We start from the raw sequence: 6,000 nt of genomic DNA on the forward strand, positions 1-6,000 counted from the left end.
AGAACAGCTATTATTTACAATAATACTAGAGCAACAGTCATATTACAGACTCTATGAATTCTGTCTGAATAGGAGGTATAGAGCTTTGGGTAGTGTGCCAAAGGAAAACAAATGGCGTGGGGTATAGAGGAATAGAAAAACACTGTGGAGGAAAGAACAGGGGAATCCTGTTTAATAATACAATATAACCACTCAAGACTAAGAAGCCTGTACAGAAAGAGGGGGAATACAGAGATACTATTAAAATATAAAAGATGTGAGAATAATGAAAAAAATATGCAGCAACTCGTGGCTTCTCTGCTATAGAAAAGTGAAATTTGTCTCTCTGTGTCTACTGTTGAGATGCCCCCTCTTTGGGTCCCACTCAGGTCTTTTCACAGTTCTCAGTTGTTTGTGTCTCTTGTGGATAAAAGAAAAACAGCAACAAACAAACAACATAGAAAATGCAGGAAAAGGGAGGAAAAAGTGGTAATTTTGGGAAGAAAGGAAGAAGGACTAAAACAGGAAAAAAGAAAGGAGAGGAACAAAGTATTGAAAGGTAAATCAATAATAAAATTAAAAAATATATGAGTACTAAAAAAAAGTTACTAAAGAAAAAAAACCACCACCAACAAAAAAACTTCCCTTGTTGGTTTCAAACTATCCAGACCAGTTTTTCTAGTTGCAGCTGGACCTCTCTTTTGGCTGTGGTGCCGTAGCCAGTCTACCAGACTGGGGTGCAGGTGCCTGCCCACCCACCAGGCTGCCTGAGTTCCTCGGAGGGGTCTGGCATGGTCCTTCCCAGTCCTGTGGCAAGACTCAAATGCTTCCGCCCCTCCTCTGGATTGCTGCCAGGCTGGGTGGGAAGCAATCCAAGCTGCCGTGGCGGGAAAATACCTCAGTCTACTTAAAAAAAAAAAAAATTCTCTAGAAAGCCTGCGTCTCAGCCCAGCCCAATCCCCAACCAGACCACTGATGACAACGTGCTTCTCAATTCTCCCGGGCTGGCACGTTGGCAACCACAGAGTCCACAGTTGAACACGGCCCTTTGTCTTTATAACCCTCTCTGTAAACTCAAGCAGACAGGTTCTGCCCGGTGTTGCCCAGCCTTTCTTAGATGGGGAGGGAGGGAGCTGATGACCGGTGCTTGTAGCCTACCAAGGGTGCTGGGTGCCTGGGCTCCTGTGGCAGATGCCTCTGACGCTGGTCTCAGACCAATGTCTCTAGACCTTGACTGCAGTGGCAGCACCAGGGATGCCTGGCCACAGGCGCTGGCCCCTGCCACTTCTCTTGTCTTTACCTAGGTCCCCCAGACCCCAGTGATCTGCCCATGTCTGGTTGTTCAGCATCCGTCACAATCCCTGGTCTTTTAATTTCATAAATGCTGGGAACCATTGGTTGATTGCGCTGTTTCTCAGTAGATCTGCCAGGATTTTCACCCATGTATACGGGAGCTGGAATCCGTTCCATCTTATTCTGTTGCCATCTTCCCTCCTCCCTCATGTGACATTAGTTTGAGTCCCTTCACCATCCTAGTCACGACTCTCTTTATGTACTCTGCCTTGATATTGTCCAATGAAAGATGTGGAACAGAAAGACATACTTTAAGATATGGTCTGATACCTGTAGAAAAGGCCTACTTACTTCACCCTATATGTGGGACTTGTTTTTTTTTATTTAATGAGACCTAAGTTTACAAGGACCTTTACAGTAGTCATATCATATTGCTCACTGGTACTGAATTTATTCTCAAACTGAGAGATTATGTTGGCATACAAATGGTTAAAATTTTTGCCTGACCATGGAACCATTATTTAATGTAATTTAATAAATTTTTGTTATTGACTTCTCTTGAACCATATAAAGTGGAATATGGAGTATAATATTTGTTAACAAAATTTGCTTTTGGATAGTGAATATTATAATTTGAAATCAAACATTGTGTACTTATTAAAATAAATTTTAATAATATTCTCAATAGCATATGTGTTCTTTCTATAACACCTTCAAAAAGAGAAATTATAGCCCTAGCCAGATGGTTCATTTGGTTGAAGCATCATTGTGTCCAACAAAAAGTTACAGGTTAAATTCTTGGTCAGCCACATATCTATGTTAAGGGTTTGATCCCAGGTCAGGGTGCTAACTGGAGGCAACCGATCAATATTTCTCTCTCTCTCAAATCAATAAACATATTCTGGGTTGAAGAAAAAAATTATACTCTTCAAAAGAGTAATTATAAAAGGTAACATTTACTGAGCCTTTACTCTGAGACACTATGTAATAGATTATAAATGTTTCCATTTTAGAAATGAGAAACTTGTTTATTTGCTAGATTCTTATATAAACAAAAATTTTGCTTCACTGACTTGGTTAACAAGATATATATGTGGTTGATACAAGAAAACCAAGATATTTACTAGATTATTTCATTTTAATTTTCAGAATGATGAGGTGATGTCTTATGTAGATGAATCCAAAAAGCACTGGAGTGAAAAGAAGAAACTTTATTCAAATAAGAGTTTGTAAACCTCAGAGATGCAGCCACCAGTAGAAATGGAAGTGTGTTCTGAACAGACAAAGAACAGGCCATTTTTTACAGAAAACTTCCTACCCATAGTTTACATAACAGTTCACTTCATGTAAACAAGATTTATTTTTTTAGGAGTTTCTCCCTGATTTTTTAAAAAACTTTTAAAAATTATTTATTTATCTTTAGAAGGGAAGGGAAGGAGAGAAGGAGAGAAATATCAATGTATTGTTGCTTCTGGTGTATCCTGTGCTGGGAACTGGCCCCTGCTGGGAACTGGCCTGCAACCCAGGAATGTGCCCTGATGGGGAATTGAACTGCAATCTTTTAGTTTGCAGACCCGTGCTCAATCCACTGAGCTACACCAACCAGGCCATAAATGAGGTTTCTAAATTGTGTAGTTTGGATTGGTCCATGCAGGTCACAATCTGGTTGTAAAATGGTAGTAGGCAATGGCAGAACAAGAACTTCCCTACAGGGCTGACTCAGATTGCCTAAATATAGGCAGGGCATAGTGTGGGAATTTGAGGGTTCAGCCTGTGGTTCTTCCTGGTATAGACAGTACATTGGAGACCCCATCTACACGTGGCTGCTAAGTCTCTAATTTTTGAATTTAGGCTCAATTAACCATAGGGAGTCTGAGTCCATCTTAGTAATTCATTCTCAAAGCTCATATGTAAATTTCTTCCCAGGGTTCACATTAATTTTGTTCTCTGGGTCTACATCTAACAATCTCTAACACTCATAATTATAATTCAAGTTACCTTTAAAAAATTCTCGCCCAAGGATATGTTTATTGATTTTAGAGAGAAAGGAAGGGAAGGAGAAAAAGAGAGAGAGAAGGAAACATCGATGTGAGAGAAACATCCATCAGTTGCCTCCCGTAGATGCCCCGATTAGAGATGAAACCCACAACCTAGTTATGTGCCCCAACTTAGGATTGAACCCACAACCCTTTAGTATATGGGACAATGCTCCAACCAACTGAGCTCCCTGACCAGGGTTCTAAGAGTTTTTTAAAAGCATTATAATAAACTGATACATTTTTATATATTTAATCTTATAATCAATGGCAGTATTATCATTAACATTCAAATAGCCCATTGTTGACCAGTAGGAGCTTCTACAGGTTAGCTTCTATATCCCTTGGCATAACCCTGAGTTTTTCATAGTTTATTTGATTTCAAGAGTGACAAGTTGTCTCATCCTTATCTTCTATATTTACTGTCTCAGATCTGAAAACTACTATTTTACCATGGAGCTTCCATTACTTTATTAGGAAATAATATTTAAGAAAAATAAGCTGAGTATAAAGGATGTCTATTGATACTGTGGTTGTCTTGTTCCTAGGGCTTTTCAGTGGACTGAATTAAGAGATATCAATATTTTTGGATAAAAAATAAATAAATCATGAATTGATACTGTAATTTTCAACTCAGATTATGTCGTTTTACTTAACATCTTAAGTTTTATAGGTGCATTTTTCTTTTATGCTAAAAATCTTAGTTTCTAAATCACATTAATATGGTATTTATTTTAGATCCACCAAGATGGTGGAGGAGTGAGTGGAAGTTACACTAACCTCCTCCAAGGACCAATCTGGAATTACAACTAAACTGTGGAGAAATCACCCAGCATAAACAACTGAAAAATAGAGAGAAGCCTTATAAACATGGGCAAATAGAAGAAGGAGCTTCAGCACAGTGTGAATGGTAAGGAGTGTGGTGAAAATTCGAGAGGACTGGCTGGGCTCCCAAGGTAGCAGCTGAAGTGCCAGAGAGACATTTAATCTGCTAGTTAGATACCCCTGAGAAGTGTTGGATCTAAACTCTAAGATGGGATACCCACCCTAGAATGCCAGAGCCCAAAAAGTTCACAGATAACATCCAGATGTGAAAAGTGGCAGGGTTGCTCTCTGCCAGAGACTGATGGCTATAGATGCAAAGACAAGTTTAAAGAGCCAATGCATAAACTTTCATTTGCAGCCACTCACCCTGGGGTCCGGCAAAGGTAGGGGGCAGAGTGGACTACACACACTTGAGCAGAGACTGGGGGGGCTTTGGGGAGAGAACTGAGAGAGTAGCAGCCAGGATCCTAGTGTCGAGTCAGCTCCCATATGCAGCAGGCATCTAGCTCAGGCAGACCACTCACCACCAGCACCAGCAGCCTTAGGGGAAACAATAGCACCAACCCCAGGAAGGATTCTGCCCCACACTATGGTACTTAAACCTGACTGCTGAGTGCAGAGTGACTAGATTAACCACTGAAGGAGTCAGCCAAACACAGTAAGATCCCTGGTAGTCCCTAACATGCTGCCTAAAGTAGAATGGGGTCACCGTCTGACATCACCAGAGGTGGATCCAAAAAAAATTAGTGATAAATACTAGATGCTACTGAGACAAAATCCACTGTGTTCTTCTCCATAATTTGTGATATATATATTCTTGCATGAATAGCTTTTTAACATTCATTTCTTGTCCTTCAAGTTTGTGCATGTTGTCACTAAATTATATACCATAGTTTATTTCAATTCATGTATTTTTCTCCTCCCTTCTCTTAAGCCATTTTACCCTCTTTTTACCTCTTATTTTCATTTTAAACTTTGTTTTCTCTCTTGCTAAAACTTGCTTTCATTCCATACTCTCGCTATTTCTCCCTCACCCAGCTTCTCAAAACCAATGATCTTGTCAATGGTCATCTCCCATTCTTTTTCTCGCTCTTAAAATACACATGTTCTCTCTCCACCTTCAGCAATATTTGCACATTGGTGTGGATAGGGTAGTTGTTGTTGCATTTTTTTTCAATTTGATCTCTATACCTTCACTAATTTTGTATGTCAAATCTCAAATTTTACCGTCCCCTTCTCCTACTCTATTTCATCTCAAAATTTAATTTTTCCTTGTCTTAGCCTGGTTTTTGTTCCTTAGTCTTAGTATTCCCCCTCCCTCTATCATCTCAAAATCACTAACCATTCTTCTAGACATCTCCTAAGCTTTTCTTTTTCTTTCTTTTTCCTTCCCCTTTCTTTCTTTCTTTCTCTCTCTCTCTCTCTCTCTCCCTCCCTCCCTTCCTTCCTTCCTTCCTTCCTTCCTTCCTTCCTTCCTTCCTTCCTTCCTTCCTTCTTTCTTTCTTATTTCCTCTTTCTCTCTTTCTTTCCTTCCTTCTTTATTCCCTCTTTCCCCATCCCACCTGTATTAATTTTAGCTCATTTGTTGTTAATAGTAGTGTGGTAAATCTCTCTCTCCATTTTAGTTCCTATTTTTATGTGAAATTTTGCATTTTTTGTTGTTAAAGTACAGTTGACTACATTTTCCAGCCACCACTTTCCCCTGTCCCACCCATGCCAACCTCCCACCCTTAATCCTTTCCCCTTTGGCTTTCTCCATGGATCCCATGCACATGTTCCTTGATGACACTTCCCCTTCTTTCCACATTATTCCCCTCCCTCTTCCCTCTTGTTACTGTCAGTCTGTTCTTTATTTCAATGTCTCTGG

The sequence above is a fragment of the Artibeus jamaicensis genome, unplaced genomic scaffold (assembly GCF_021234435.1).
Source record: "Artibeus jamaicensis isolate MK-2021 breed Jamaican fruit bat unplaced genomic scaffold, CSHL_Jam_final contig_414, whole genome shotgun sequence".
Lineage (NCBI taxonomy): Eukaryota > Metazoa > Chordata > Mammalia > Chiroptera > Phyllostomidae > Artibeus > Artibeus jamaicensis.